The sequence below is a fragment of the Tachypleus tridentatus genome, chromosome 13, assembly GCF_004210375.1.
Source record: "Tachypleus tridentatus isolate NWPU-2018 chromosome 13, ASM421037v1, whole genome shotgun sequence".
NCBI lineage: Eukaryota > Metazoa > Arthropoda > Merostomata > Xiphosura > Limulidae > Tachypleus > Tachypleus tridentatus.
In genome coordinates this window covers 61,651,666-61,674,070 of record NC_134837.1, presented here as the reverse complement: position 1 = coordinate 61,674,070, position 22,405 = coordinate 61,651,666, and the positions used below count along the sequence as shown (strand labels likewise).

The 22,405-nt window shown below is 33.4% G+C and overlaps 1 pseudogene across 1 annotated transcript; it reads right to left on the bottom strand.

Annotated features, from left to right (window-relative positions):
- Positions 1–2,287: 2,287 nt before the first annotated feature.
- LOC143236152 (uncharacterized) lies at positions 2,288–20,835 on the bottom strand (annotated as a pseudogene). Its single transcript, XR_013019502.1, has 6 exons — positions 17,716–20,835; positions 16,651–17,502; positions 12,788–13,000; positions 10,753–11,038; positions 5,079–5,248; positions 2,288–2,635 (listed from the first exon to the last, which is right to left on the bottom strand). The product of XR_013019502.1 is annotated as an uncharacterized LOC143236152 (transcript).
- Between the last annotated feature and the right edge of the window lie 1,570 nt (positions 20,836–22,405).

The following is a 22,405-nucleotide window of genomic DNA, read 5'->3' as shown; positions in this document are numbered from 1 at the left end:
AGTTAATGTTTTTAAGAAATTTCTCATCAACCATGCACTCTACCAAATCTTTTGCGTATGATTTTATCAAATCTTCTGAAATTGTAAGAGCTTTACCTGCTTTTGCAATACGGTAACTTACACGATATGAAGCAATAAGAGCACCTTTGTTGTCCTGATTGACAAACGAAAGAAATGTAGCTTTCCTTGCAAAAACTTTCTTTTGAAATACTTGGAAGATGGATTTTTTAATTGGGAGTTTTTGGTTTCTAGATGCCGTTTTAATTTTGCTGGATGCAAATTACTATTACTCAACACTTTTCCACATTCAACACACAATTCACAAGGTCCATCTTCATTACCTGCCCATGTAAAACCATATTCGATAAAACTTTCATCATACTTTCTTGTTCCGGTACTTCTTGCATCATCCTGCATTGACACGACGATAACACCGATAAATTCGTATTAAATGTATGCCGAGGAAGATATTTACTTGTACCAGATTTATTACTGATATCCAGCCAAAACTAATTATTAATTTATCTAAAAACGAAAGATATTGTTATATCTTTGGCACTTCAAACGTATTTTCACAGACACAAAATAGCTTCTTAATGAAAATTCATTCAAGCACTTTAGTTTTATCATCACACTAAAACATACTGACCTCAGTGTTGCTATGACGAAGTCAGAATAAAGATTTGTGGAGAAAAGACTAGGCTGCTAGATTAATATATTTTTATAAAGGTAAAAGGTAACATATTATTTTTATTATTTTTTAACAGAAACATTTTAGTTGAATAACAAAATATTAAGCCAGATCTGACGTGCATCTAAATCTCGAACAAAATGAAACATGACGTCATGCGGGCGTATGACGTCATAAAGCTCATTGGTACAAAGTTTGTCAAATCAAGCTTCAACGAATCTAACCTAACAATTACCAACTGTAATTGTCATAAATATAATTATACTTCCTATAAATACACTTTGAAATTGAAACAATTGATAATGCATTTAATTGCATCACAATGTTTCAAATTTGGACAAGTTTCAGTTGTGAAATCATGTTTCATTTCGTTCGAAGTTTAGCCACTAATCCAGATCTGGCTTTTAAAAGACAGTTGGGTTGACCGATGTTTCACACGAAAATTACCAGGCTATTTTGCATCTCCGATGACGCATGTGATCTTGAGGCTGTACTATATCTACTAGCAATCAGTGGTGCCACTGTTGAAGTCAACTGAGATTGTATTAACACTTTCACCGCGAGAACTTCCCCTAAGTTAAATAAAATCGTCTGGCGTTTGGCAAAAAAAAAATATCAAAAGGCCCAATACACGATAAACAAGTTATACTAAAGATATATTTTACTTTTTTGTACGGCGTATTCTGATTTATTTTTTTAATTTTAGAAGAAAATATTAACATTCAAAAATTTCCTCGCGGAGCTCCAGATAACTATGGCGGAGTATAATTTGAAAAACCATGTACCAGACGACCCGCGTCTTCCTTCTGTGTATTCAACAAAGGGGAGGGGACAATGTTGTCATTACGTCTTGAAAACAAGAACACGACTTTCACTAGGATTGTACGCGAGGGTTTGATTATATCATTGTTGATGTAATTAATAAATATAATACTAAAAATGGAGTTCTTAAAAACCTGTTACGTTGTTAATAAAAGTGTACCAATTTTAATATATAAAACATTATTATATATCAGCACAATCCGAACACTTTTCACTCTAAAAACAAAAGTTTATTTTGTAAAATAATTTTCTCTCTATGGGTATGAATAACACGATTAGTAATTATTAGCATGAACAACCGCAGCTCGTTTATGCTACCTTTTATATCAACCAACACTTATTTAGCCTTTTCACTTCCAATTACGTAATTCCAAAATGGTGTTAATTCTGTTAATAAAGATTTCTCACAACAAATATTCTTTTTTTGATAAAGAAATTTAATCCAGTTCTTTCTTTTATTTCAATTACAGCAAATATATGAAATTCATAAAATAAGATAACGTTAGCATAATTATACTAACAGTGAACGTGCAATTTGGTTTTGCTTAGAACTAAAGAACAGTTTATAGCCGAGGTTATGTGTCTTATACATATGATGTGGCTGAAAATAAAAATCAACAACAACAGAATTAGTGGGGGTTCAATATAGTTAACAGACATCGATACCGCTATTATTAATGTACTACCAAAGAAACTTATGGGAAAAGTAGCTCTTAGCGATAAGAAAAAACCCTCAGAAAATGAAATAATTCAAAACGTTAAAATATCTTCCAACATGATTAAAAACACAGATGTATTACAATTCACAACGCAATTGATACCAATAATTATACACACTTCTAACGATCCTGAAAAAATATAAACATCATATGTCGTCAATTTATTTTAGTAAAAATAAAAGAAAGTACGATTAACTCTTCGCAGCTACAGGCCCAGGTTTGCTGAACAGTGAGGCTGATGTTGGTACACGGCATGTCCACTAGGGAAAATTCTCATACAGAGCCAACAAAGGTGGGATCGACAGTTTCAGCAAGTCATGTGATTACAACCTCCATTCTTTTCAATAGGAGCTTTGCACTGTGTACACAATTTCCTGTGATTGGGTTTTTCTTCCATCCAAATCTGAACGATAAAAAAACAGTTCTCATTTTATTCACATTACAGTTTAAACGCCAAATTCCGGCGAATAAGAAACCAACAGGCCTAAAATTTTTGATAAATGTTCATGTTAACTTAAAAGCTAAATACTAATTTCTTACGTATCGGCATTTAAATCGTACGTTGTAGAACATACTATACGTATAAATAAAGTTTCAGAAATCTTTTGTTCTTTACCGTCAAGCCTAACTCAGATGTTATACTACATTTGGAAAGTCCCTTGGCCATGTACTCCAGTGGAACAGCAGTGAATATATGCATTTACAAGAATAAAATCCAGGGATCAATTCTCCAAAGTAGACACTGCAGATAACTCATGGTAGCTTTATTCTAAAACAAACACATGCTTGGAAGTGACTTCTTGCAAATTTCGAAAAGTAGATATGAAACGCTATATTTACATACCCCTAATTTTTGAATCCCCTATAAATAAATAAAGCACAATTTTTTGAAGCGGAACACATGCAATCAAATTAAAATTTTAATATCACAAATTACGTTTTATTTATATATGTTTAAGCACTGTTTTTTGAATTTCGCGCAAAGCTACACGAGGGCTATCTGCGCTAGCCGTCCCTAATTTAGTAGTGTAAGACTAGAGGGAAGGTAGCTAATTATCACGGCTGAAAGGGTGAGCATGGTGTGACGGGGATTCAAACCCGCGACCATCGGATTACGACTCGAACGCCTTAACCCACCTGGCCATGCCAGGCTTTATGTTTAAACATTGTACATTTGGTTTAATATTTCGTACTGTGTATATTACTTTTATTCCACCACTATTAAAACGTGTCTATATATTTTTCTCCACTTTCATGATGTAATAAGTTAAAAATGAAATTTACATATTAACAGGAATGAAGAAAGAGTACAAATCATCAAAAGTTTTAATTAACTTAATATCAATTGAATGATAATGTTTTAAATACTGAGTTAATGCCCTTCGACAAACAAAAACACAAATACTCTGTCGTGTTTCAAATTACTAATGGGCCTATAAAATTGTTACTTACAGGGTTCTAATGGCATATAACACACACAAAAGTCTAAACAAAAATATCATCAATGTTCAAATTAACTCCACTAAATACTATTGGGGATACTTATATATTTAACATAGAACAAATTTGTTGCTTGTAACTGAATGTTCTGTAACGGATTTACCATTATGTTTATTTTAATACCGACGTTTGTTTCAGTTTGATGCATGTAAACGTATATTAACTTAATATCATTTAAATTATAATGTTTTAAATACTGAGTTATTGATGTATATTGTTGGGTGTGTATTGTGCAAGTCCCGTCTGTTCTCTAAATTTGTAGAAGATTCTTAAGAATAACAATCAACAATATTTATTTTACAAAAACGCTAGCGTGTTTTAGAACACCCTTAATCATTTGAGATTATCGTTTTAAACTATATAAACCGAAGTGCTGAGACGACAGAACAGGATATTATTTGGTCAGCTACAGTCAGTATACCATAAGCCTCGGAAGCCATGATTCGCTTATTAATCTAAAAATCTGTGTATCAATATTGTAGGTAAATATTATAAACAATACATATAACACTAAATTAACTTCTAAATTAAAATAAAAATATCGAGTTATTTTAAACCATAATAGGTAACTAGGTAACATAATAAATTGGAGACTCGTCTGAAATAAATTATAATACGTAACAGCTGTAAGAGACAAAAACACAAAATTGTTAAACAAGATGTAGTTTTTGACCTATAAGTAATGTAGAATATTAAAACAAACTGTTAATTTGAGGATTACACTTAGGTTTTCCAATGTTTTCATCAAGCAGCTGTATTTTTTGTTATTTTTGTTAAATTATAAAATGTTTCAATATCTAAGTTAATTCTGTAGATAGGGTAAAAGATAGCAAGGTCAGACTGAAAGATCAGTTAAACTCAAGGGTCCCACAGATCATGAATGATCCAATATGGCCTCCTCCAATAGACTGGATTGTACATTAGTCCGTAACAGAACAGAGACAGTAGGTTGATTAATAAGACCCGATTTGTATACATCTACATTTGGTTTGGTAGGATCAAAAGGAATAGGTAAAGTTATTGAGAACAAGGCAAGGTAGGAAAAACAAACATTATTTGCTTGTTTCAAAAAGGAATATAAAACAGAAGTGCTTCAAAGTACTAAAACCCTATTCTGCTTCTGCTGGTATGCAAGATAAGTTTGGGTGAAAAAATTCTCCAAACACAAACAATACAAAGTAGAAGCTCAACAGAAGTTAGACGAACAACTGAAGGGGTGAATACTTTGTAACGCAGCAGAACTGACAGTTATGCTCATAAAGGTATCAAGGGAATGCAAGTGCTACATGGTAGTAGAAAGTACATCAGTGAGACTGCATCTGAAGAGAATGTCTAAAAACAATTACAAACACAGGGTGAGAAATAGACGATGGGTCAAAGTATAAGTAGAAGATTTCTTCTATCCTCCAAATCAAACTTGAAGAATAATATGAGTAGAGACAGGTGACACCCCCACTGGAATAGGTTACTGACGTTCTGCTGTTTTCTAAAAGTACTAACAATGACTCATGAATATCTGAAGGTGTTGAGCATAAAGATTCAAGAATCAAACTGTCCAACATATACGTGACAACAGCGGCATCATGTGTAAGAAAACATAAGATCAACGATTAAAACAGATCATATCTGAGGGGGTGGGGACATTAGACCAACAGAAAATTCACAACATGAGCTAGCTAAAAAGGTGAAATGTCCTGAGAAAAGATTTTTTTCTTGTATCATCATGACAAAATGATGGAAATTCTACAAATCAGCATTAATGAAAATCACCAAGGCCACTGATAGTCAAATCAGAATTAATGGTCTGATACAGCCATCACAGGATCAACAGCACGCTAGAGGCACACTATGTGACTGAGGCCTCCAAAGAAGCTGTAGGACTTCTGATATTGGTACAAAAATATATTGCAGTATTAATCATTAATCTCAGAATTCATAGTAAGTAGAGCAAAATTGAAGCATCTTGTGAAAGCAGATTTTATGTAAGTTCTAAGTACATATTGCTGAAAGGGACATTGAAGAATTTTGGGTAAACTGATGCATTCTTTATATTGAAAGCATGGGTATAACTCAAGAATAAAAAGTCAGCAGTCTTTAAAAGCTAATAGAGGTAAGTCAATTTGATATTAATCTACCAGTCTTCTGTCTTTAATATCATAAGGAAACTCGCCATTATTCTTATTTTTAAATCAGACTAAAATAATATAAACTGTTGTGTAATTCTAACTATTGCAGTTCCTAACTTTCATATGATTAGAAACTTAGCAGTCTCTTGACTTTTACAGAGGTGGAGTATGCTATATTAAAACTTATTTTGAGGCCTCATTGCATTGTTACTGTCCACGTTGTCACATCTAGTCGTGCTTTATCTAACATCTGTGCATCTTGACATTAAAGATGCAGTTTAGTTTCATTCCAAAAACTCTTTTTTTCTCAGGCTGCCACATCCAAAATACACCACTCTTTCCTTTATGTTTTCCATTAACTTTCTTATATGGAGTAAAACCTGTCTATGGTGGAATCGAACGGACGTAGCAAAATGTACGGCTTAAGCAAGTTTTACGGCTTAGAAAGTGAACATGCATTACCTTAATTATATGTAATTTTTAAGCGGAACGTTACACTTGCTTGACTCAAGGGAAGTAAGACGTTTGTGAATAAAGTTATTTTTCTGTTCATGCTATATTTATTAGAATAAAAATAAATATAGACATTCAATATATATATATACATGACTTCACAATTTCTTAATCAAATTTATTTGAAGAAAAGTGTCCAGATTCAACTGTTTTTTTTTTTAATGGGCTTTCTGTTGCAGTTAAAAGAGAATGCCAATTCTACGGCCTTTTTACTAAGTTCATTTTCACCCTTCATTTTTGCATACAGTTTGATAGCGTAAATATAAATTAACATTTGCGATAAAGTAGGAATTTATATTTCCTCACTACCTTTTAAAATTAGGGAAGATAGGAATTTATTTTTTCCGTGAGAATTATTTAAAGAGTAGAATTATGCACGTGAAGAGCAAATATGTTTCTACAAATCATGAATCTAATTTAACTGCAAAAATAATGACGGCATAAAAAAGAATAGAATATATTTAACCAATACTTACTGTAACAAAATGTCCGAGAATTTATTAATATTTAAACAAATAAGTAACTAAACAATAATTCATTAAAAGTAAAAGAAATTATTACTCAAATAAGAAATTAATATTCAATCAAAAATATTTGTTCTGTCTTACTCAGGTTCTAATCCTACTTGTTGATGGATGAGGTGTGTGAAAGAGTTTTCCGTCCTCATTACGCACGTTTCGCTATATAGAGGGCCTTTTATAAGAGAAATCTTAAGATAATACTGCAACAGTTTGATATTTCCGGCTTGTACAAGTTTCCGCCCAATGCAGTTTCCGATTTAGACACGTTTAACTATGTGTGTGTGTTTGTCTATATAAAAGAACAATAGCTTCCAGTGCTCATTTAAGCCAAAAAACCGAGCTATCGTCGGTTGCTTGAACTATTACGCTGTTCTCTTATTAACGATAGTCAACAGTCAGTCCACTGAGCAAGTCAGATGTGCTGATATCTCTGCCAACATGCTTTTTAAGACGAAACGTTCATCCACGCCAGTCACCGCCGAACATCATGCCGCTTCAAGTCGCCACGTTGATCGCCCAAGCCAAGCCAGGGGCAACTATCGAACCGTCCAGGACCTGAATCTTACGCCGGGGTGGAATTCTCATCCAGCCCGCCACTACCGCAGACCAAATTTATCTATGCCAGCCATGGAACACCGAATTTAATGTAAGTTGTTCCCCTACCAAAAATCCAGTCAGTCTTTATTCAGTATTCCTCAGGGGCGTCGACCTATCAATTCAACCAGAAGAAATCAAACAAGCCTTAGAACCTTAAATTCAGACCAAGGTATATGCTGTTCATCGAATTTTTTCCAAAAACACTAATCTTCCTACGTACTTCATGAAGATAGTGACAACGTCGAAGTACAGTGCTGATTTTATTTTACGGAACGGATGTTACGATCACATATTTCACTTTAGAGCCGAACGCCCACATCGACGGCCCTTCAACTCTTGGTCAAACAAAGCACCCAGACATCATAAACAACCAACGGACAACTTCAGAAACTACAAAAATACCGCCGAGTCCAGATCCAACTAGAAGAAACACGAAGACAGATAACTCGACCCAGAAGATGTCAACTCCCTCTGTTAACAACACGCCAAGATTCAGCAGTCCAAGAAAGAAAAGTGACAGATCATTCCAGACTTCAGTTCCAGTTCCACAGAATTCAACAATCAGCCAGACTCAAACCATTAGCAAGATAACTATCAACGCGTCAGTTCAAAAAGAAAAACAAAGCACCTCCACGCAGAAAACTCAAACCAAAATTACAAAATGAAACAAAGCATCACAGACCAGCGAAGAACAACTCGCCGAAGAAAAAACAGCCAGTTGTTCCACCACCAAGACCAAGTTTTTCACTTGCACCAATGGACTTCAAGTGTGAAAACAAGTTCATGACAAAGTTACTACCTGATCTACAAGACCGCAGCCAGCAGTTTCCATGTATACCACCGTCACAGTCCATCTTTTCTTTTGTTTTTCTTTTTATTCCTATGTTTCTTCCCAGCTACTTCCGGGCACGGTCTGGGTAGATTTTTCGGTGCCCAGGCCGTGAAAGTGGGCTTTCTCGGGGTACTCCCGTTTCCCCCCACAGCAAAATCTCCGTCATTTGATCTATAGGTCCAGCCACATTCTTACCTCATCGTGAAAAGAGCCGTTCATTTATTCAGTTATAGTTAATTTTAAATCAACTCGCCAGCCGCAATTTTACTCCGTCTTTTGGCCTAGGTCTGGCTCACTTCACTTATGCTGCTCTCGTCCAGTTCTCCCGGCTTTCTTATCACTCTTAATTACCCCACTACACCATAAAAATGTCAAAATTAAAGTAAAGGAAAAACCCATCGAAATTATAACAATTTATCACGTGAGGGGATAAGAGGAACCACAACGTTCCTGAATACCCCAGTTGGAGAGATAATTCTTCAATTTCTCTCTCTCTCTAAACTAAACCCCTGCCACGTTAGTTTGCGTTTTGTGCTCATTTAACGTCTGGCCATTATACATCTTTGTATGGAACAGTGTGAATACTGAATTTGTCTTCCAGTTGCTTTAGATTCAATGGATATGTTATGGAAGCCATTCTGTGTTCACCTGAGGTGTGTTTTTTCTTGATTATGTTGCATTATGCCTGTGATCTTTATGTTTAAAGGCTCATACTTGTTACAAAAACTGTTTTTTTGGTTATGGTTCCTCAAAGTAATCTATATTCATATGTTTTCCACTACCGTTAAGTCAAAGGGATACTTCCATCTTAAATATTCTAAATTCCTGATCTAAATACCTCTGTACATTCTGACTTCGTGAAAATTTTGCATCAGAAAGAAAGGTACATAACCTTCCAAAGAGTGATTAAGTTTTAGTGGTATCTCACTAACTAAAGAGGACAACATAACCCCTAAACCCTACTTACGTGCTTCATGTCTTCAATGGTTTATTTTACGAATTAAACTAGTTTTTAAAACATAAAGCATGATTCACATATTAATTTCTAATGTAAAATATATTTTTCGATTTATTACAATATCTAAATCTTACATCATAATAAAGTTTGTTTGTTTTTCTTTGCATGACATTTATACATAAAATCTAGATGACCTCATAGATATATTTTGTACTGACTGAAATGAATGGACTACAACTTATACACACACACACATATATATAATATTAACACTGAAGGGTTAAGTAAAATAAAACAAAATCCTGACCTCTGACTAATGTTTTTAACAGTCCTTCCTTTTAATTGTGTTTTAGTTTACTTAACCCTTCAGTATTAATATTCTCATCACACATATTCGATGCATGTGATTTGCTGCTATGTTGCACTTTTCCATTACCTTGTTCAGTCTTTTGCAGTTAAATGTGATAGCCTTAAACTATATATACACACACATTACAACATTAGAATTTAAAAAATAATAATTCAAGTGCTTCTGAATAGCTGATTTTCTTTGTTTTCTTGATGAAGAACAGTCAACTGTTTGAGGCACTTGAGTTTTGAGCTGTTGTTATTTTTTAATTCACTGCACCTTCTGTATGTGATTCTTTTTTGGCACAATACATAAAACATAAATATCATTTATTGGGTGCAGTTAAAACCTGCTTCTGTGCATTATAAATACAAAATCCAAGTTTATTACTCCAAAATAAATTTAAAGTAAAATATTTGTATCTTGAATTGAATAAATATAGTTTTCATGAGCTGCTCTCAATCTCTTAATGGAAAAAAAATTATTCAAGATGTGGATTTATGAACTTTTTTTGTCTGCAATACATCAATGTAATCTTTTTAAGAGCAAGATAAGCACATTAAAATGTGGAAAACTTCATATTTCACCTTCAAATGTAACAAAAACTCACCTTTAAGGAGTAATCTTTATCTACTGAGAGAGCTTTATACAACTCACAAGTCATCCCCCTGTGATTTATTACATGACAACTGAAAGCATAATAAAATTGCACTTAATGACTTTAAATGATTATTTTTTTACAATTTGTATTGAAAACAAGAATATACAAATTTGAAACCCTTAGTGATGAAAGTAAACACTTGTGGATCATAATTCAATATTATTACTAAGAAAGAGAGAAATAAAATAAAATTAGTAGTATATAAATTAAATAGTATCTAAAGGTTTGCTTCTGAAACATGTAAAAAACTTTCACAAAGGCCTTTAAAATGAGATATTAATTCAACATTAACATATTTATTGCAGTTAGCTACATCAGGAAAATGACCAGTACACATGTACCGTGTAAGTCTTTGTTCAGGGAAATAACGTAAGAAGAGCAGGATACTTATCCAATGACTTTGAAATATTAACACATAACTACTATTTATTTTTTCTTTAAATTTTACTTAAACAATGGGTACCTTCTATATCACTATTAGAGAAACTAACTATTATTATTTTCATAGGACCAGTAGCTAAAATAACTTGCCTTGCACATATCTCATTTTCACAAACATCACAAATAAATAACTGGTTCGGTGAAACACGATAAACCACAGGGCAATCTGAAGTAGGACAATAGCGATACTTCTCACTGTTACTCTGAACGAGCTCCTTCAAGGCTGCTTCAGTAACATCTTTTCTCAACTTTTTATTATTGTTAAGAATATGTTTTAAGTCTTCTAGAACAAAAGGTTCTCCACAACCCTACAAAAATAAAAAATAATTTTTATATATTAGATTGTGCCCATTTCTTCCCCACGTATGATTTTCTCATGCACCTGTTTGTTTTCTTCCTTTTAAAAAAATGATGAGTGGTATTTTTTTATGTAAAAACTCTTGATTTGTTATGTTACTTTGCAGGTAAGATAATCTTATTCTATTGCCACACCTCTAGTATATACATATGTCTATACTTCTGAATCGTCTTAATAAACCAAAAATGTATGACATACCATTATCTTTCAATACACTTCTATCTAAAGAAAAACAGGCATTACATGAGTAGCCTTTTCATTAATATCATGTTTTTTATCAGGGAATAGGGCTACAACATACTTAGGTATGGAATTAATTACAAGTCTTAAAAGCAATGGCTTAAAACCCTAGACATTTTAAATATATTACCAGTATGTTAAGTTAATTGCATTTATTTGATGGTACAGTGTTACAGCTATTACAATTTCTTTCTTATATAGATGTTAATAACATATTCTGATTCTTAAAAAGACACTAATCAAACATTTAATTATTTCATGATGCAGTGACAAGACAGCAAGTGTTGAAGAAAGGCAAATGGTCATCCCACTCTTAATGTCAATGTTGTCACAGTTTCTCTTGACTTAACTAACTAAGTTGAGAGTCTCAATTATTAATAATCCACTGTAACAGATGCAAAAAATCAGTCATCATGCCATCTAACCTGTCTTGCATATTGTACCATATTTATTTCCTTAACTTTCAAAAATATTCTAGTGATTAAGCCAGCCAAAAGAGTACAGATGTCTAAATTAAGGAACATGATGTATGACACTACTACATGTTTGACCAATGTGTGATGTTGGTGAATCATGGGTTTTCGTCTTTCTATAGTGATCAATAATCTCTTCAAAAGTTCTGATTACAGAGTTCCTGCATTGCCATGGTGGCAACATGTGAGCCAAAGTCTCTAACATTGCCCTGTCCTACTTCGAAAGTGATTGCTGGCATTTCAGCATAAGACACAATATGAATATTTAAAGAGGTAAAGCATAGGTCAAGTAATCCACTAAACAAAGAAAATTAATTTACTCTACAGATTGGAGTGAGCATTCTCAATTCAGTTTTCCAAAAGTTGACCAACGTGAAGAGCTATTGGCATAACTACAAAATATGATACCTTCTCTTCATAAAAAATAATTGGGCCCCTATATTTCTTCCTTTATAACTGTAGTTATGATTCAAGTTCCCTTTTGGTTGAGGCCCCATTCAAATTGTAAGAACATACTAATGCCACTGGTAAAGAACTGGTCTCTTCTGGAAGATTTACATATTTAGTATTAAAACACTTTATCTTGAAGATAAAACAAGCAAAAAGACTAAAAGGATAAATGACTGCCAACTTTCTGTTCTGGGTATGCGTAATAATTTTCTTTTTATTGTTTAAATAAAAGTTTTGCTTGTTTGCTCAAAACTGCAGCTACCTTAGTTACTTAAACAAATACATTAAAAGTAATACTCAGTTCTATTATCTATATCACATGATACTTGTAAATCTTCAAGGAGAATTCTGCCATTATTGCAGAATATTTTATCTAACACTTGTCGGGAAATTGGTTCCATCTGTGAATATCATACTTACACAATCAGCTCACCGGATTTCTTCAGTAGGCCAACGAGATAAGATTATTAAGATCATTATACAAAATAAACAATTTCACATTTTTAGCTGAATAAGTGAATGGTATTATAGCTCACCTCTGATGAACACAAGAATGGAATTTGTTTTGATTCCACCTGCAGTCGTAAACATTCTTCACAATACAGATGACCACAGCATTCTAGTCTTTGACCAGTCTTCGGATCTGCTGTGTCTAAGCACACAGGGCACATTTCTTCTGCATCAGTTCTATGTTGTTGTGTCTGTGTCTTATACAAAGATGTTTTCAGATGTTCAAGTTCTGATCCAGCCTGTTAACAAAAACAAAAAACAGAATCACAATTATTGGTAATAAAGTTACAAAACTGTCCTCTACTTTCTTCTACTACATGTTTCAATATGTTAAAATATGTATTTCTCAAAGGTTGTCTCCGTACATGGGTTTCCAGACATTTCCTTAAGAAACATTTTTTATTTATAGATATATCTCTTTCCTTCTCAGGAAAGATTATATCTCCTGACAGTTATAAAGCACCCACCAATTTCTAATTTTATGGAATAAGTTTAACTTTGAAAAGTTGGAGAACTCGTACTAAACAGTAGTTAAAGTGTCCTTAAGATACACAAGGTGCAGAAGTTAAATACTGATATGGACTAAATGCTAGGAAAAGTATTTTTTATTCAAGGAATTACGGGAAATGTTTTGGAGTGCTCTTCTGCAATTTCAAGTATTTCTTTAAGCCACTGATCATTACTTCACTAAGAATCTGGTGCTATAGGATAAAGAATTGGAAAAGGCTGTAAATCCTTAAACCATTTCAGTAGATTTGTATCTATGGCTTAATAATAATTAAGTTATTTAATTTAATACTCATGGTATGATGATAACACTGACAAATACAAGGCAATGTAAATGAAGAAACAATGCCACCTCCAAAGAAACTTTTACTTTCAACATTTGACTCTTCTATGAAAACAGTATGTCACATTAAGGAAATATGCCCTCCCTGACATTTGCTTGATTTGCCAAGGTGACAAATGGCAAATTAACAACTTACCAGGGCAACATGTAAGGTGAGATTATCAATGTGTGAGCAGAAGGAGGCACAACTGTCACTTGTAGCTGCAAGGAAGTGTCAAGATACACTTATTTTACTACAAACAGAGATCTTGTAGCCACTAAAGCCATAGAAATACTAATATGATTTCACAAAATGTGTCACTAAAATTCATCTACAAGCAGAAAGCAGTGAAAAAGCTCACAGCAGCATGTACACTGTCATTCGAGGCTTTTTTTTTTTGTGTGTGCATGCATGAATGTTTTATTCAAACAAGAATAACTGATCAATGTTGGCAACTCTGAACAAACGTTTTATCAAAACAGTGAAGGAAATTCAAGATATAGATGCTAGTGACATCGGAGTTAAGGCTGTGGCAGGAAAAGAAGTTATGACTGATCCACAGTTACCTGAAAATAGTCACACCTCTGATGAATATGATGCAGCCTGAAACCCCTCAATTCATTCCAAAGAACACACAAGATACTTTTCACTTAAGATTGTTGCAATAATTGGCATATATGCAAAGTAAAAGTATGATTTTGTTAAGAATATTACCTTGATAATAGTGTTTGGCATATTAATAAACTTTAAAACAGGTGTTGAATAACACTCTTGAGTACAGCAGTATGTTAACTAGTTAAGATCCACTGTCTTGACTAGCAGGCATTTTAGAGGATGCTGACTTGGAAGGAAGTATAATCTTGACATTGCAACTATTCAGTTGGAACCATTATTTTGTAGTGAACTGCATAAACATTTTATACAACTACTGATTGAAATTATAAAGGTGGGATATTTTCTCTTATGCAGCTATGTCTCATTTCTTTTCATGGACATTTCATTTGGCATAAGACAACCATTACCATCAGTCATAACAAATATAATAAACAATCATGCAGCACTGAAATTCCTATACACACGAAAAAGCATTGTTACTGTGTTTTAAAGATGAAGATGGTTGCTCTGATTTTCAGTGACACGACAGTGACTGAATTGACAGTAAACAACATCAGGTGCCGATGTTGTGATAAAAAGTAATATCAAACCTTTTGATCTTTAAAAGAGGATTTAATATGGAAATTCCCTTCAAGTTTTTCTTCTCAGGTGTAGATTACGTGTAGAGTTATCAGTTTCATAGTCACCTTGTGAAATAATATACAAATAATATCCATACAAACTGTGGTAAAGTTTTTTTAAACTATTGATACCACAGACAAAACTGTTACATTGTTTACATGATAACAGATTTAGAATAAAATTATTTTGACATGATTTTATATTTTACTGTAGGAAATTAAGAACTTTCTTCTATGTGTGCATTCATTTCAGTCAATTGTTATTAATGCATAAATATGAATGTGTAGAAGGTAATGTGAAGACAAAGAGGAAAATGAAGACATACTAGACTAAGCTGAATAATGAAAATAGGGCTGAGAAGTAGAAAGCCACATGACATTGCTGTTTGTGTTTTTTACCAGAAGTGCACTTCATATTTAAGGTACTACTGAGTATAGTAAACAACTTAATGGATTCAGTGATTCTGGTCAAACAAATTAGTACAGTCACTTTAGTGAAAGGTAGTACAGGATACAATGTTGAGAAACAAGTGAACAGCTCAAATAGGAGAGACGAAGAGCATTCAAAATGTTTTTATATTGTTTATGCCACATTTGCTAGGGCAAATTTACTCAAAAGAATATAATATGCTTTGAAACTAGCTTTTAAGACTGAATGAGGTAGATATTCTACAATAAGATAAACTTCCTAGTATTTTAAAGGAAATTGTAAGGCAGTATCTTCATAAAAATAGCTTCTATGTTTACTTATTTGACCTGTACGTGGAACATAGGATGCAAGGATGGGTATCTGAATGAAACGTTTGTAATATCATGTGACTTTTTCCCTGTGGTTAATTATAATGCTTTATAGTAAGTGGAAATATCATTGAGAAGCAAGCTTTTCTATTGGGATTGTACCACTTGTTCAAAGCAGATTATGTCTTTTCCAGATGGACCTGTGAAGTTAGAATCCAAATCATCGATTCCTTCTGCCAGTATATTGTGCTCTTCATCTTCACATTAAATGAGTGATGTGCATGTGTGTGTACGTAGAAAGGGGTGACAGTTTAAGGGTCGGGTATTGTGTCACTTTTCCAAAGGAAGTTTTTTTATGCTTACTCCAGGTGGGTTAATTAAGTTGGAGTCGTATACATCAACTTACGCAAGCAGATTATTGTGACATTGTAACTGTTCATACAACACAAATAAATTCAGAGTGCAGAATTTTTTATCTCATATTTCTTAAATGCCATAAAATTGTGCAACTTTTATGAGCAAAGCAACATGGATATTCAAATTCAGCTCATTCGATAGTACTTACCCACCAAGTTGTATGTTGTACAAGGATGGGGGTAGCAAACCTTGAAAAATGAGCAAATATTTAGTTCTTCCCATGACATAAGGTGTTCAAAAAAGATAATCAATGTAGAAAAAGCTGTTTCAAGGTGGACAGTTCAATCAGTCAGTGTGTTTTTGTGAAGTACTTGAATCTGTTAGCTAATGTAATGTACGAGTATACAAGCTGAGAAAAATGTTACAGGAAGAATAAATCTAATTTTTGATAAATATGTGGACTCGACATTGAACTACTTTCACCAAATAATTTAAAGATTCTGCCAACAGAGAAACAATGCTGTAACAATATAAAAACATTATGCCTCAATTAACAAAATATTTTACAAATAGAACCTCTCTTGCCAGTTGTTTTCAAGTTCCTAATATTTTTGAAGTAGTTTCAAAGCTTGATTTACTTTAATTCAGATTCAGAACATAAAACAACATAAAGTTAACTATGACCTCATACTTTAACACTGTCAACGTATAATAAAAGCACATTCTCACACTTGTTACAGCATCAGAAGTTCCAGCAACAAGTAGTAAACGTTTCTGGAAGTTGACTTCTGCAGACTCAAGACCACAAATATCAATCAAGTGACTTAGGTTGTAACCATAGGTTTTCACAAGTTCTTTTAATAAACCCTTTGGACAGTTTTGCTCACATAATTTGAACTCTGTGAAGTGATATGTCTCCATTGTATCTAGTATTCTCTGTAGTTCACATTTGACTCGGGTACAAGCTCCTTCAGATCCAAAGATGGAAATAGTCTTGGATCTGTTATCCAACTGAATATATGTGTTGGTTCTACTCTCAATACTTTTAATCACGTTTTGTGATGATGTAAGAAATAGTTTCTCCAACAGGGGCTTTCCACTACAATTAATCTGATCACCTTTTATAATTTTTGAGAACAGGTTCTGGGCTCTGTCGAGGTCTTTTAAATTATTTGTTTTGATGACTACTTTTACTTTTTCTTCAGATGTTTTTACGACATCAATACTGATACTATCCTCACTGTCAACAATGTCTTTAAAAACAGCAATATCCTCTTTAATAATTGACTGAACAACTTCATAAATTTTAAAACTACAAAAAATTAAAGAGGTCATTTGTAAACTAAGTGACATTGGAATGCTTTCTGGTCCAATTTTAGCTTCTCTCCCTAGTCCCCTTACAACTTGTTCCCCATCTGCAGGATTCTTAAAAAAGATTTTAGCTTTCCAGGTCACATCCTTCTCCTTTGGCTCTTGCAGCTGTATAGTAATGCTGTTTTTACAAGTGTAATTACAAAGAATAGAACTCAACTCATTTTCCAATCTTTTACATTCCTCTTTGTCAGAAACATAGGGGGTTGTCTCGAATTAAGATAACATCCATATTAAGTTTACCAAAGGCCCTTTGAAGAGACTGGAGAACACTTTCTTTTGTAGCTAATTTTGAAATATTCTGAATGTAAAATGAGTCTGTTCTTTTTTTGTTTACTTTCACTGCCATATTGCCAATCATTAGTCTACCACCAGATAAAAGTCTACAAGCTAAACAGAACTCTTCTGGTGAGGAGAAGTTTACAAACCCGAAACCTTTACACAGTCTTCTTTGCCATAATACATTAAGTACAACTTTGTATTTGCTTCCAAGAGTATGCTCATCAGGAGAAACAATGGAGTGATAGAAATATCTGGGCAATGTTTTAGCTTATTAAGAGCTTTACTAGCATTTTTGGGGTCATCAAACGTAACATATATTTTTTGTTTACCCTTGGTAATTAACCTATATGAACACAAATTTTCAAGGTTAGTTACGTGACTAATAATATCAGCATCTTTTACACCATCAGAAATTTTGCTGATGATAATGGTCCTAAAATCATTTGGCATTAATAAACATTTCACCTCTGCACCACTGCCTATTATGATTTTGAATGAAGAACTGCTACAAGAATCCAGAAAGTCAGCAAATGAAATTTCTTGATCTTCTTCTTTAAGTTTTCTCTTGGGTTCCAGTATCATTTCATAAAATAGTTTTTCTACAAGTGAGTGAAACTGGTTGGCTATAAATACCAAAACAATTCCTTTATCCAAACTCCATTCTGTATATATAAAGTCTGTTTCTGTCATACTTTTCACTCTATTTTTAAACATGTTCATTTTCATTTGTTTCTTCCCAAGAACTTCTCTCAGCATAAGAGTTCTTCCTATTGGTCCAAGCTTCTTTGGTTGAATAGTCATTCCTTTTAATGTCTCAAGATCAATCTGGAGTTTACCTCGTTGAATAAGTTTAGAGATAAGTTCTTCTGATACTACAGAAATAATTAATGCAAAATCTCTTGTTGTTTTAAAGCGATTACCATACACGATAAACTGTGGCAAATCAGTGTACAAATAATGAATGGAAGAAGATGGATGAATATGGATTTGTTCTTGAGACAATGTAAAATACCCCATTTTTGGATGGCCTGAAAAGACACAGAGATTGTTGGCAAAACTTTCAAGGATACAACTTTGTAATTTCTCAACAAAATCGAAACTGCTACAGAACTTCTTTATTACAGTTATGTCAAATTCTGTTTTTATAATTCTAATGCACTCTTCTATTAATTTATTAGCAATATTTAATGCCTTATTATTAATGCAATTGGAAACACACCAACTGGGTCTTAGTTTCTTTGGAAAACCAACCCATTCTTTATACACCGAGAGACTAGTTGAAAAATCACCATCACTTTGACAGAACTGAGTTTTTTTCATGTCAGCTTCATTCTTGTTTTCTTCTATCCGAAAAAAGAGACTTTGAGAAACTGTTACCAAACATGCTACTGTAATTGCATCAAAGCAAAACTTATCACTGATTCCTTCTACAACCAGCTTAGACAAAGAAGGATCCAAAGGAAATTTAGCCATATATTTACCAAGAGAGGTAAGTTCGTCATTTTCCACAGCTTGAAGATGTTTGAGATGATTTAAAGCATTCTTAAGGCTAGCTCGTGGAGGGGACTCCACAAAATCAAAAAGCAAAGGATTGCCAGGAACAACTTCCATAATTTTTAATAGTGCTTGGCTTACATTTGTTCTCAATATCTCAGGGAAAGCACAAGTATTCATGTTTTCAAAATCATTTTTACTAAACAGACGGATACACTTTCCAGGTTGTGTTCTACCTGCACGACCTTTCCGCTGTTCAGCTGCACTTTTTGATACAAAACAAACAACAAGAGCACTTGCATTTGTCTTAGGTGAATACTGCATCTCTTTAACCATTCCTGAGTCTATTACATAGATAATACCATTAATAGTAACAGATGTTTCAGCACAGTTTGTAGCAAAAATTATCTTTCTTTTGTTTGTTGGTGCTGGCTTAAAGACTTTCTGTTGGTCTTCAATATTTTGTTTTCCATGAACCTGTAAACAAAGAAAGTCATCTTTACCTTTATTTTCTTTTACCATTCGTTCCTGGAATAAATTTACTGCCTTTTCTGTCTCAACAGGTGATGTTAGAAATGTGAGAATATCTCCAGGTAAAGGTTCCTTTAGATGAACCTGAAGGGCTTTGTTCACTGCTTCTGTAAGATAGTTCCAACCATCAGTAACATCTGTGTCTTTCCACTCAACTTCTACAGGAAAAGTTCTGCCAGGTATATTCAGCACAGCTTTATTATGTACACCAAAGTATCTTTTAAAAATTGCTGGATCAATAGTAGCAGAGGTTATGACAACTCTAAGATCCTGTCTACGTGGAAGACAGTGCTTGATGACGCCTAATAGGACATCAGTAAATATGCTTCGTTCATGAGCTTCGTCTATGATAATGCAACCATACTCTGAGAAATCATGATCTGTAACAGCATTGTTTAAAAGAGTGTGATCTGTCATAAATAAGATTCTTGTATCTGTACTTCTTTTGGAATTCGTACCAACTTGATATCCCACAACATTTCCTATTGCAAAACCTAGTTGTCCACTCACGTGCTTTGCTAGTGATATAGCTGCTATTTTTCTTGGCTGTGTACAAACAATCTTCTTATTTGGAAACATGCCAGATCGCCATAAATACTGAACAATCTGAGTACTTTTACCAGAGCCAGTTTCTGCTAAAAGTATACTAACCTGTTTCTCATTGATTGTTTTTAATATTTCACTTTTTCTACCATAAATGGGTAAACCTTCTTGGAGAGAACGAACTTCTTGTCCAAGATTTCTTCTACATTCTTTTACGTAATTGTCAATCTCTGTAGCTGAAGAAAGTTCAACACAGCTGACTTCATCTAATTTATTTTTAATGTATTTAGAAAACTCCTCTTCTTGCTCTTTCAACTGCTTTACATTTGCTTCAACAGCAAAAATTTCTTCAGCAGTTTTAGAATATTTGGCAGTGTTTACAGACTGTGGTTTACTATTTAAATAAGCCCTCAATTCTTGGTGTTTTATCTGGGCATTTCTTACTTCCTTGTTATGGGTCACTAGGATGTCTTCTTTTTTTCTTTGAATGAACTGAAATAAATTAGCAATCTTTGTTGTAATTTCACTTGAAAGAGTATAAGAGTTTTCTTCCTCTTTCTTCACAATACATTTTACTTGAAAATCACATAATCCTTTTTTATGCATTGTATTCAGAACTGATGCTGCTTTTTTTGCTTTTCTCAAACTTTTAAATCTGCAAAAAAGAATAATACCTTTTTTTGTTTGGAGCATCCACAAAATCTAGTGATAGCATTTCTTGTTTTAGATTGTGTTCTAAATAACTCTTCAAGATATCACAATTAACTATTTTTTCCTCACCCTCAACAATAACTGTGGTTTCAGAGGTATTATTCATTTCATTTTTGCCTTTTTGCTTCACATTTTTGCCTTTTTGCAATGTTACTTCTAATGCTTTACTGTTGCTTTCTTTAGTTTTTTCTCCTGACTTCACCTCATTTCATTTTACCATTGTTGTTTTGAGATCAGTTTTTTGAAGACTCTAATGTAGCTTGAACTACATTTCCAAACATTTTCTGTCCATTTAAACGTTTAACAAGTCTGTCTGCAGAAGCAACATTAAAAAACTGAACACAAGCCTCAGACCTTGTGAAAGTTTTCAGTCGGCCATTTGTACCTTTTATTGATTTTGACAGCTCTGCTATCAGCTTTCCATTTTCAATTTCAGTAGGAAGGTTTCTCAGATGCACATAAACAGGATCTTCATTATTTAACTGTCTATCTGGGAGATCCTTTACAAAGTCACAGTACTTCAGACACACATTAGGAATGTCCAAGAGTGCTCTTGTAGCCATTTCATTGTGTATCAGCACAACTCTTATACCCAATTTGTACCTAAGAAAGTGCAAGTCAGAAGAAAAATCTGAATCTCCAGATATCAGAACTATACATGATCCTTTACAAGATTTTTTATTTCTACACAACTCTCCAAAATTTCTCAGACTTATTTTGATTTTATTGTCTGATGTATTTTTATCTCTGGAACTTACATGTAAAACTGTTACATGAGCAGCATTAAGTTCCTCCACTAAACCAGTTTTATTACTTAGCTTAGTCACATCACATGCAACCATAACTTCAAATTCAGATAGTCCTTCATAAAGTTTGTTTCTTATCTTGCACACAATATCTGCAGCTGACTTGGATGCAGGAACTGGACAATTTTCAATATCCCAGAAAACTCCAATTGAACCTTGAATTTGTCTGTTCTGATAATGTGTATTAATACTACATAAGTTTTTATTTTCATTTTCTTCATGTTCTATATAAGCCATGTCATCTGACTTAATAGAAACTGATTCACTGTCAGAAGATGCTGAATTTTCACTTTCTGACATACAGCTAGTGTTTTCAGAAGACAATCCTCCGATTTCACTTTCACTGATCACAGATTCTGCATCTGTTTTATCACTATCAATGGATAACTTTTCCACTGGTTTTTGAGACGTTTTAAAAGAAAATAAGGGTTGATCTTCTCTAAAGATATTGGTTCCAGAACCAACTTTCTTTTTAACCCATTTCTTTTTTCTATTTCTTTCGGTCTCAGCTGACGATAGTTTCTTTGGAATACTTTCCACATTTCTAGTACTTTGGTTTTGATACCTTTTTCTACTTCTTTGGGAACGAGAATATTCATTTCTGCCAAATCTGCTGTCACTTTGTCCAGAACAAAATAGTCTTCTGGTACAGTTATCATAATAATCTGTCTGAAGACCCTCATTACCAAATACATCTTGACTGAAGTTTCTTCTTTGCTGTGTACCACTACTTCTAGGTTTTAGGG